The sequence below is a fragment of the Martes martes genome, assembly GCF_963455335.1.
Source record: "Martes martes genome assembly, chromosome: 8".
Classification (NCBI taxonomy): Eukaryota; Metazoa; Chordata; class Mammalia; order Carnivora; family Mustelidae; genus Martes; species Martes martes.
The window spans coordinates 98,571,171-98,582,660 of NC_137895.1; the positions used below are offsets into that span (position 1 = coordinate 98,571,171).

At 38.0% G+C, this 11,490-nt stretch overlaps 1 pseudogene across 1 annotated transcript; it reads right to left on the reverse strand.

Moving 5' to 3' along the window:
* Window positions 1-367: 367 nt before the first annotated feature.
* Window positions 368-1,313, reverse strand: LOC308348291 (glyceraldehyde-3-phosphate dehydrogenase-like; annotated as a pseudogene). The gene has a single exon. The product of its transcript is annotated as a glyceraldehyde-3-phosphate dehydrogenase-like (transcript).
* Between the last annotated feature and the right edge of the window lie 10,177 nt (window positions 1,314-11,490).

The following is an 11,490-nucleotide window of genomic DNA, read 5'->3' on the forward strand; positions in this document are numbered from 1 at the left end:
AAAGGAATTTAAAAATCACATTTCCAGTGGTTTGAGAGGGAGAACCTTCTCTTCCTCTCAAATACTTTCCTCACCTATTTACTAGTACCTATAATTAATTTATGCCATAAAAATTATATTCTACCATAATGTCATATTTTCTTACATTTATAGAATAATTTTTTGGACTGGGTACAGTATGCTTTATTGATGGTATATGAGAAGATAGGGCTCCCCAAACCACTCCCTCTTTTCAGGGGGTCTGAGATGGAAACTGTCAAAGTTGGGATATTCTCAGTGTGTTGGGGGATGAATTAAGCAATGCCCAGCAGCTGAGTGCCTCTCCCTTCCCACAGCTCTCATCAGGGGCTGGTGGTCCAGAGGGCTCTTACTCCTCGGAGGCCATGTGGGCCCTAAGGCCCACCCTCCAGTGCTATAGCCAAATTCATTGTCATACCAAGAAATGAGTTTGACAAAGTGGTCATTGAAAGCAATGCTAGTCCCAGCATCAAAGATGGAAGAGGGTGTGTTAAAGGTGCAGGAGACAATTTGGTCCTCACCAGCCCAGGATGTCCTTGAGGGGGCCCTGTGTTGTCTGCTTCACCGCCTTCTTAATGCCATTGTATTTGGCAGCTTTTTCCAGGTGGCAGATCAGATCCACAGTGGACACATTGAGGGTGGGGACATGGAAGGCCATGCCAGTGAGCTTCCCATTCAGCTCAGGGATGCCTTTCCTATAACCTTGGCAGGTCAGTAGAAGCAGGGATGTGTTCTCAGCAGCCCCTTGGCCATCTTGGCCCTCTTAGAAGGGCTGTCCATAGTCTTCCAAGTGGCATTGATGGAATGGACTGTGGTCATGAGTCCCTCCACAATACCAAAGTCGTCATGGATGACCTTGGCCAGAGGGGCCAAGCAGTTGGTGGTACAATCCTGCTTCTCATGGTTCTCACCCATCACAAACATGGGGGCATCAGCAGAAGGGGCAGAGATGATGTTCATCTTGGCCCCACCGCTCAAATGAGCCCCAGCCTTCTCCATGGTGAGAAGGACCCTGGACTCCACAACATACTCAGCACCAGCATCATCGCATTATGCTGTCAGGATCTTGATCCTGGAAGATGGAGATGCATTTTCCACTGATGACAAGTTTTCTATTCTCAGCCTTGACTGTGCTGTTGAATTTGCCATGGGAGGAACTGGAACATATAGACCATATAATGGAGGTCAATGAAGGGGTCATTGATGGTGACAATATCCACTTTGCCAGAGTTAAAAGCAGTCCTGGTGACCAGACACCCAATATGGCCAAATCCATTTTCTCCAACCTGGACCATCATGTCTCAGGGAAACAGCTGGCACTGCATCAGAAGGTGCAGCTGTCTGTCAAACATGGAGAAACAAAGAACCCCATTCTAGAATCTTTGATACTTACGAAATTTGAATCGGCCCAGGCCTGGCACTTTTTTAAATCTAGGAGCAAGTTTCAATACAGAGACAGAACCCTGGGATTGAGTTAGAGGGGCAACATCTAGGACACCAGATGAGTGTATGTGTACATGCTTGTGCGGTGCTCACATGTGCTCAGAATCAGGCCACTGTTTCTGCCTCCAAATCACAAAGTCACCCTTTATTTTGCTGCAATTTTTTTATCTTCAAAAAAGTACTGAGATAAATAAGTCTTACTTTTCTGTAGAAATAATTTATACAACAAAGAAGCTGAGGATGGCTTAATTTAATTCCTAATCATACAAACTACATGAATTCTCAAGAAGGAAACTGCATTGATTAGGCACCTGGACATGTCAGAGGAATCACCAGCATTATCTCAATTCTCCCAGCAACCATAGAAGGCAGCTATTAGTGTTCCCAATTTAGTGAGAACGAAACTAGGGAAAGTCACGGATCTATTACTGACACAGGCAGAATTCAAATCTAACTCCTGATACCGTATGTGTTTTTTACATTCCATATACAGGAGGGGATCTAGTATAGTTAGAGCTCAGATTTTGAAATCAGAAGACCTGAGTTCAAATCTTCTCTCTGCCCTTACTATGTCGGAGATGCAACAATTTACCTCTGGCCCTTGGCTACTTCCAGTTTTATACTCTTTAACTTTCATTTCTTTTGATTAGTGTCTATTACTTTTTCCATTGCTCATTGTCCTTATGTCATCATAAGCCTCATGTCTCCCCCTCTATCTGTAATTCCCATCACTGTGTCAAACTCAGAATTAATTGCTGACATCTCTTTACACTTCTGAAAGTGAAAGCCCGGACATTTTGGCCTTACCTCAACTGTCAGTTTCACTCATACTAAAGAATACTTAGTCAATGTTATTTCTTCAGAGAAATTATCATGTTTATAGTGTTTCTGTACACAACAGACAGTTATATAGTTTATGTATATCATCCATATCAAAATGTGGTTCCTCGGGGCCCCTGGGTGGCTCAGTGGGTTAAAGCCTCTGCCTTCAGCTCAGGTCATGATGCCAGGGTCCTGGGACGAGCCCTGCATGGGGCTCTCCACTCAGGGGGGAGCCTACTTCCTCCTCTCTCTCTGCCTGCCCCTCTGCCTACTTGTGATCTCTGTCAAATAAATTAAAAAAAAAAAAAAAACTAATAAAAAAAATGTGGTTCCTCTATCTCAAATGAGCAAGGCAAGTTTAAAGTGGCTGGCTCTTGAAGGGACCAGCTCTTATGTGGACTAATATATCATGAAAGTATGTAATAATAATAATAATAACTACTATTATTATTATTCCCATTTTATGGAGATATCAAGTAACTTGCCCAAATCACACAGCTAGAAAGGGGTAAGGACAGTATTACAAATCAGAGATAAAAGGTAGACTCTTCAATCTATGATATTGGGAATGATGATTTTCTACATGAAAAAAATAAAATTAGATCTCTATCTTGTGAACTAGGTGATGAGCATTAAGGAGGGCATGTGATGTGATGAGCATTGAGTATTATATGCAACTAATAAATCACTGAATATTACATCACCCAACTTTTGTATCAACATGGACGGGACTGGAGGAGATTATGCTGAGTAAAATAAGCCAAGCAGAGAGAGTTGATTATCATATGGTCTCACTTACTTGTGGAGAATAAGGAATAACACAGAGGACATTGGGAGATGGAGAGGAGAAGTGAGTTGGGGGAAATTGGAGGGGGGACAAACCATGAGAGACTATGGATTCTGAAAAACAAACTGAGGGTTTTGGGGGGCAGGGAGGTGGGGGTTAGATGAGCCTGGTGTTGGGTATTAAGGAGGTCATGTATTGCATGGAGCACTGGGTATGGTGCATAAACAAAGAATCTTGGAACACTGATAAAACAAAATTTTAAAAAAATTTTTTAAATAAAATAAATTTTAAAGATCTATATGTGAAATACAGAAGTTTAAACATTGGGAAATAATACTGATGATAAGGAAGACTGTCTTATGCAAAAAATAAAGAAAAATAGCAAAAAACATTTGATAAATTTTGCATCAAAATTAAAATGTATGTTCAACAAAGACATATAATCAAAGTCAAAAGTAAGAGACATGGAAGAGTTTATCAAGTTCATATACAGATTATTTTTTAAAAACTTAGAAAAAGAAAAAGAATACCACAGAAAATGAACAAGATATGAACAGGTAATAATCTAAAGAGGAAACCCAAAGAGCCAGATAAAATGCTCACCCATTCGGAAAATGAAAATTCAAACAACAGGATATCATTTCTTATCAAATTGTCAGGCACTCTGAAGTGTTGGCAAGGATGCAGGGAAATGGGAATACTATATGTTACTGTAGAAATAGAAATTGGGAGGTCCCTGGGTGACTGAGTTGGTTAAGCATCTGACTCTTGATTTTGGCTCAGGTCATGATCTCAGGGTCATGAGACTAAGCCCTGAGTCCAGGCTCCATGCTCAGTGGTGAGTCTGCTTATCTCCCTCTCCCTTTGCCCTTCCCCTGTTCATGGTTTCTCTCTCTCTCTCTATCTCTCAAATAAATGAATAAATATTTTTTAAAAAATTTTTTAAAAAATAGAAATTGGAACAACCATTTTGGAGAGCAATTTGGCAATATCTCATAAAACATTAAAATGTAATTCCAAGTAAAAGCACATATCCTAGAGTGGTTTTTGCATTCATGCTCAAGTGTGCATAATAGCAAAATAGAAGGAAAGGAGAAAAGAAAGGAAGAAGGAAAAAAGAGAAGACAACCTAAATGCTCATCAGAAGTGAAGAGATAAGTAGTATTACTTAATAAAAGAACTTCATATAGTAGTTAAGAAAAATCTATTTTTAATTAGATAAATATACATAATATATATTGTATTACATATAGTATTATAAATACATTCATATATCAACATGAAAAAATTCCAAAAACCTACTCTTCTGTGGAAAAATAATTCACAGATCAACGTTCACATTATATTTTTCATATAGTTTCTCTTAAATGACACAAATAAGAACTATCTTTCTTTTTTTTTTTTTTAAGATTTTATTTTTAAGGGATGCCTGGATGTCTCAGTCAGTTAAGTGTCTGCCTTCGGCTCAAGTCATGATCCCAGGATCCTGGGATCAAGTCCCACATCAGGCTCCTTGCTCAGCGGGGAGCCTGCTTCTCCCTCTCTCTCTGCCCCATTCCCCTGGTTGTGCTCTCTCTCTCTAATAAATAAATAAAATCTTTAAAAAAAAAGATTTTATTTTAAGTAATCTCATCTCTACATCCACCATGGGGCTTGAATTTACAAACCAGAAGTCAAGATTTGCATGCTCTAGTGAACATGTCAGCCAGGTGTCTCTAAAAACAATTTTATTGATAAATAGCTACAAAAAGAATAAAAACTGTACTATTAAGGTAATTCAATAGAAAGTTAATTAGAAAAATACTTGGAATAATTAATTAAGGTAATATATCTACAGAAAATTAAATATTGGATTAGTGTAATTAAGGAAATGGAGGTATGCAATAAAATTAATTAAAATAGAGCAATATATCTACAAAAATAAAATGTGAAATTAATTACTCATTAATTACTAATTGAGTCAGATGATTAACTAGGGTATTACAACAAAATAATTCTAAAATTACAATGGCTTAACCTAATTTATTTCTTGCTCATATAACATTGTAATGTAAATTTTCCTCATCATCAGGTATTATTCCTTCATGAAGTGATTCAGGGATTCAGATCCCTTTTGTCTTTCAACTGTAACATCCAAAACAAAATTAAACTCTCATGATCTTCTAAAACCTTGTCCTCTGCATCCAGCCAACAAAAGGGGAAAAAGATGTAGAGGGAACACATCTGCTTCTTAAAAGTTTCGGCGGGCGGTGACTTCCCACCATTCCATTGGTGAGAAATAGTCACGAGACCACAGCTTACTAGAAGACGTGGAGCCACCGGCCAGACAGTGATTCCCAGAGACAAGCTCTGAATTCTGAAAAGGAGAGCAGGGCCCCTAGCCAACAACTGGCCATCTGTCACTCGCCAAAATTAAACTTTTTCTATAAATGGAACTAGATGAGGGAATGCGAGAGTGGAAGAGGAACAGAAAGATTTAATCTGTACTGTTTGGTAGAAAAAAATGATGTACATCAAATATGATAGCTAATAGCTGCTAGTTCTGGGAGCCTATGAGTGTTGTTACAGTGTGCATGATACTTCCCTCAATTTTAAAATATTCTTTGAGAAAAAAGAAAAGATTCTATAACGGCCCACGTAACCATATTACCACTTAGGAACAGCCCATCACTCTGTCTTTGGATTCAATTTAGTGGCACCAAGTCATAGGAGAGATGTTCCTATAATGAGGTTATTCTGGAAGGCAGCACAGTGAGATGAATGGATAAAATTTGAGGTCAGATTTAGGTTTCAATAACCCCGGCTGTGCCGCAGTACCATGTGACCTTAGACACATTATTTGAGCACCCTCAGCAATGACAATAATAATATATGTCTCATAAATTTGAGGGAAGATACAATGAGATATTTTAAGTAAACTGCCTGCCACAGAGTAAGGATTTTAAACTGTCATTGCCTTCAGGGCACCTGAGTGACTTAGCTGGGTAAGTGTCCAACTCTTTATTTTGGCTTAGGTCATGATCTCAGGATCCTGAGACCGAGTGCAGGGCATGGAGCCGGCTTCAGATTCTCTCTCCCTCTGCCTGTCCCCCAATTGTCTCCACCTCTAAAAAAAATAAATAAAAGATCAATCCCTTCTTTTTCAGTTTGTCTAATAATTATCATAAGAGAGTAGCAGTAAGGGCGGAGGGGCGGGTAGTAACATTTCTGAATTTCTTTCTGTATACCACAGTGCTAGGGTACAAGCTCATTTGCACAAACTGTTCCCATTAAATTTCTCTTGTTTTACCACTTCTGGAAATTCAGGGTAATATTTGTGTTGTTTATTTTAATTCCTCTTGAATTTCCTTCATGTGGTTTGTCTTTATGCATTTTGGTTTCATAATACTGAGTTGTCCTCAGTTGTATGGTCTGCTGTCTCTGGTGCTATTTTCATGGTGATGGCTTTATAGCTTTTCCTCTGACACATTTTTCTTTTTTCATTGCTTAAAATTGTCCTGTCCCGTGGCGCAAGATCCTCTTTTGCATGTTTCTGTTGGCCAGGCTGGAAAACACTTCAGTGGCTTCGTAGGCAAAACAAAACACAACACAGATCCTGGAGGTTTTTAGAACCTAATTACTTGAAGGGCATGTGGGACATGCAGTCCAGGTTAGCTGGGCCCTCTACAACTGGCTTCCCAGCAACTAATGCGATCAGCTGGAAAATGTAATAAAATGCACAGTAAGGTCAACCCAGGAAGTTTATCCCAACTTCCTGAGTCATCCAAGTAATCACTTCGAAACAAAGACCAAAATAGTCCTGCGTAACCCACAACACTGGTGCTGTCCAACGGTGTTGATGATCCCAAGATGTTCACTGAACAGCTCAGCCCAGTGGAAGGCTTCACACAGGAAACATTAGGGAGTGATGAAATACTTCTCTTCCCAATTCTCTTTTCTTCTTCAACATCAAATGCCTTCAACATGCCAAACATGTTTTTCAATCATTTATTGTTTTGTGCTGGTCTTAGCCTTTCCAGAACCAGTGCTGCCGCTAGACAGCCCTTGTGGTTCTTACTAGGATTGCGAGAGGTCTACAGCAATGACCATCAAGAAGTTTTGAGAGGTCAGGTTTCATTACTTACAAGTCCTGGAAATTACAAGCCCCACATCAGGCTCCCTGCTCCTTGGGGAGTCTGCTTCTCCCTCTGCCCCTCCCCCCACTCATGCCAGCTCTTGTTCTCTCAAATAAATAAAAATCTTTAAAGAAAAAAATCAGGATTGAGCTAGAAATGAGAGATGATATGATTAGTATATCTGTAACTTCAATTTATTGAGTACTATGTACAACTATTGTGCTTTACATGGATTATCTCATTCAATTATCATAATATCATAGTATGTAGATCTTGTGATTATCCATATTTTACCATTGAGGAAACTGAGATTAAATAATTTTTTAATAAGTAGCTGCAGTATGATTAAAATATAGATCTGTCTAACCGAAAGGCAGTGTTTTTAACCAGTATTATATAAAATGCCTATTGCCTGGCACATAACACTGCTCAGTAAACGTTAGTTGGAAATGACAATAATGGGACACTTGGGTGGCTCAGTTGGTTAAGCACCAGCCCTCAGCTTGGATCTTGATCCCAGGCTCCTGGGATCAAGTCCTGCCTTAGGCTCCCTACTCAACAGGGGAGTCTGCTTCTCCCTCTAACCCTCCTCCCTGCTTGTGCACTCTCTCTCTCTCTCTCTCTGAGACAAATAAACAAATAATAAAATCTTTTAAAAAATAGAAATAATAGCACTAGTAGCAATAGCTAGTAGTAGTAATTATAGTATGTAAGTAGGCAAAGAAAAACTAGTGGTGAAAATTTAAATGGGGTTCCCGGGTGGTTCAGTCAGTTAAACCTCTGCCTTCAGCTCAGGTCATGATCCCAGGGTCCTCGGAATGGGACCCATATCAGGCTCCCTCCTCAGCTGGGAGTCTGCTTCTCCCTCTCCCTCTGCCTCTGCTCCTACTCACTGCTCATTTGTTCTCTTTCTGTCTTTCTCTCTCTCTCTCAAATAAATAAATAAAATCTTTTTAAAACAAAAAAGAAAGAAAGAAAATTGTGGTAATGGCAGTAGTACTGATATTCTACAGAAAATGAGAAGTGAATGGTTTTCTTGGTTATTTATTTGTTTACATGGAAAAACAACGTGATCATATTTGACTTCTAAAACACAACTCTAGAGGAAATGTATTTTAAAAATGCACTTTGGGAGAAAGTTCCTAGAGCTTCAGAGGCCTTTTATCTAAGAGGTTGTTTCATAGCCTAATAAGAGATTAGGAGCACCAGACATGATACAGCATTTAAGAAATATTTCAAAAATTTAATTTATGAGACTTAGTGAATTATTGAATATTGGAGTGAGATCAAGAAAAGTTGATGCTGGGGGCGCCTGGGTGGCTCAGTGGGTTAAAGCCTCTGCCTTTGGCTCAGGTCATGATCCTGGGATCGAGCCCCACGTCAGGCTCTCTGCTCATCAGGGAGCCTGCTTCCTCCTCTCTCTCTCTGCCTGCCTCTCTGCCTACTTGTGATCTCTGTCTGTCAAATAAATAAATAAAATCTTTTTAAAAAAGAAAAAGAAAAGTTGACGCTGCCAATCCAATCCAAGATTGAAAATACAAGCGAAGAAGCACACAGACACTGATTCTTTTATTTAAGAATGTACTGATAGTGGGACATTCAGTTCACTGTCCAGTGGACAGTCAACTCTGGGCCAACAGGCTCTGGGCAAATACAGTCTTCCTATGAGGTAAATAAGAGCATTCGAGGAACGGAAAGCGAGGAGAGGAGGAGGCATAGGACCAAACCCCAAGAGGTTCATCCTTTGTGACATGCAGAAGAGTTCAAGTAGGAAACTAGGAGAGGAAGAACAGAAAGGAAAACTGGAGAAGGCGAGGATGGATTTTACACCCGTCTGGTTTTGTAGAAACTGACACCAAACTCGTGTGAGTAGCCAGATTTTTCGTGCAACTGGTATCTCTTATATATCCCATTGCAGGAGTTTATGATCTTTATGTAACTGCCCACAAATGGAAACTGACTTTTTACACTTACTTGCTTTTGTTCATGCAAATTTAAATTTGAAGTGACCCCATGTTTCCCGTGGCTACTATATTGGACAGTACAGTTTTACAATGACTACAAAAAACTGTAAAGCAAAGAGCTACAGCTGAAAGGTAAAAGAGAAACTAAAGCAGAATGAGGGGAAAATGTTGATTATTTCAAAAGAAGGAAGAAAAAAGGAATAAAAGAACAAAGAGTAGATGGGGCAAATTTAAACAAATAGCAAATTATTTAACTTAAATCCATATCAGTAATCACATAAAATCTACATAGATTAAATACTGTAATTAAAAGAGGTCTCATCAGATGGGATTTTTTTTAAAGATCTTATTATTTGCCATATCAAGAGATAGATTCTAAACATAGTAATACAAGTAGATGAAAATAAAAGATTAGTAAAAACTACATCATCCAAACACTAACCATAAAAAGGCTGATGCAGAAATATATCAATCATATGAGACATGAGATCAAAGAATTTTATCAGAGATGAAGGTGGGCATTTCATATACATAAATGGTCCAATTAATCAGAAAGACATAAAATCCTCTGTGTGTTACATAAAAATATGAATTAAAATATATGAAGCAAACACTGATAGAACCAAGAGGAGAAAGAGATAAATCTACAATTACAGTTGGAGATTTTAATACAAATTATTCTATAATTTATAGGAAAAGCCAACAGAAAATCAGAAAAGATATATACAATTGAACAACATTATTTACCAACTGGACCTAACCGACAGTTAGGTATCCAACTTTGATATCCAACTTCAGAATACACATTATTCTCAAATGAACATGGGACATTAACAAAAATAGACAATATGCTGAGACATAAAGCATTCTCAGTAAATTTCAAAGGACTAAAATCATACAGAGTATGCTCTCTGATCAGAAAAAAAAACTAAGCTAGAAATTAATACTGAAAAGAGAACAGGAAATCCCAAAATATTTTAAAAACTAAGTAACACATTCTAAGTAACCCATAAGTCAAATTGAAAATCACAATGAAAATTAGAAAATATTTTGAACTAAAACATAAAAATATAGCATATCAAAATTTAAGACACAGCTAAACTAGGAATTTAGAGGAAAGTTCTACTTTTAAATGCACATATTAGGAAAAAAAATTTGTGTGTAATCTGTGACAAAAGCTTTGATCTTAAGAAGCTAAAAAAAAAAACAAACAAACACAAAGAAGATGGAAGAAAATATTAAAGATCAGAAATTAACGACATAGAAAAATGTCCATCAAGAGGAGAAGGAATAAACTAATTGTGTATATCCGTGCAATTGATACTATGCAGCATTAAGAACTACTGATAAGTCTCAAAAATATTACTGGAGTGAAACACACAAGGAGTTACATGTTGTATGCCTCTATTCATATGATCTTTGAAACTAGGCTAAGACCATAATGGAAGTCACAACAGAGTGAGTACGTAAGAGTATTGCGGAAACCTTCTGGGTTGATGACAGCATTCTGTATCTTGTACTAAAGGAAGTTTACAAAGATCTATGTGTAGGTAAACATAAAATTATATAATGAATATATTTGTAAATTTCACTATTTATAAATCATACCTCATTTTAAAATTAAAATAAAATAAAAGCTCAAAGCAGCACTGAAGGAACATTTTTCCCCTGAGGGAAATAAAGGGATATAGTTTGATGTGTTAACTTTGAGCTACTACTAGTTGAACAAGTGGAAATGTTTACCAGGTAGTCAGTAATCATTTCAGCGGAATGGTGAGGATGAAATCCAAATGGGATTGGGTTGAGAAGAAAATAGGAAGCAAAATGTTACAAAATGTTACCAAAAAGGCAACAAAGGCAGACCACATTTTGAGAAGTTTTGCTAAACAGGAGAGTGGAGATATGGGGAGACATGAGAATGGGAGAGAAGAGAGGGAGAAAATGAAGGGGGAGCATTTATTTCATACAGGTGAAAACGATGGGAACCAAGTGTCCGATGAGAGCCTAGATAAGAGTGGGGACAATTTTTCACTGTAGGTTCATATATTTGCCATTGGAAAGATGGTGTAATTTTTCATCTGATTACTTCTCAGTGAAGCAGGAGATGAACTCATCATCCGAGAGAGAGAGGAAATCATGCAAGAGATTTGAGGAGAGAGGAGAAAATGTAAAACAATCATGTGAGAATACAAAAGTCAACTTATTAGAGGGATGGCAGGCTTTTTTGACCCATCTGAGATTTTAAATTTTAAATAATGTGCGGTTAAGTAGTTTTTTTCCAATCATGCTCAGCAGCCTTAGACCACATGTTGTTTTAGGTAAAAGTTGGGTGCTGTCACAC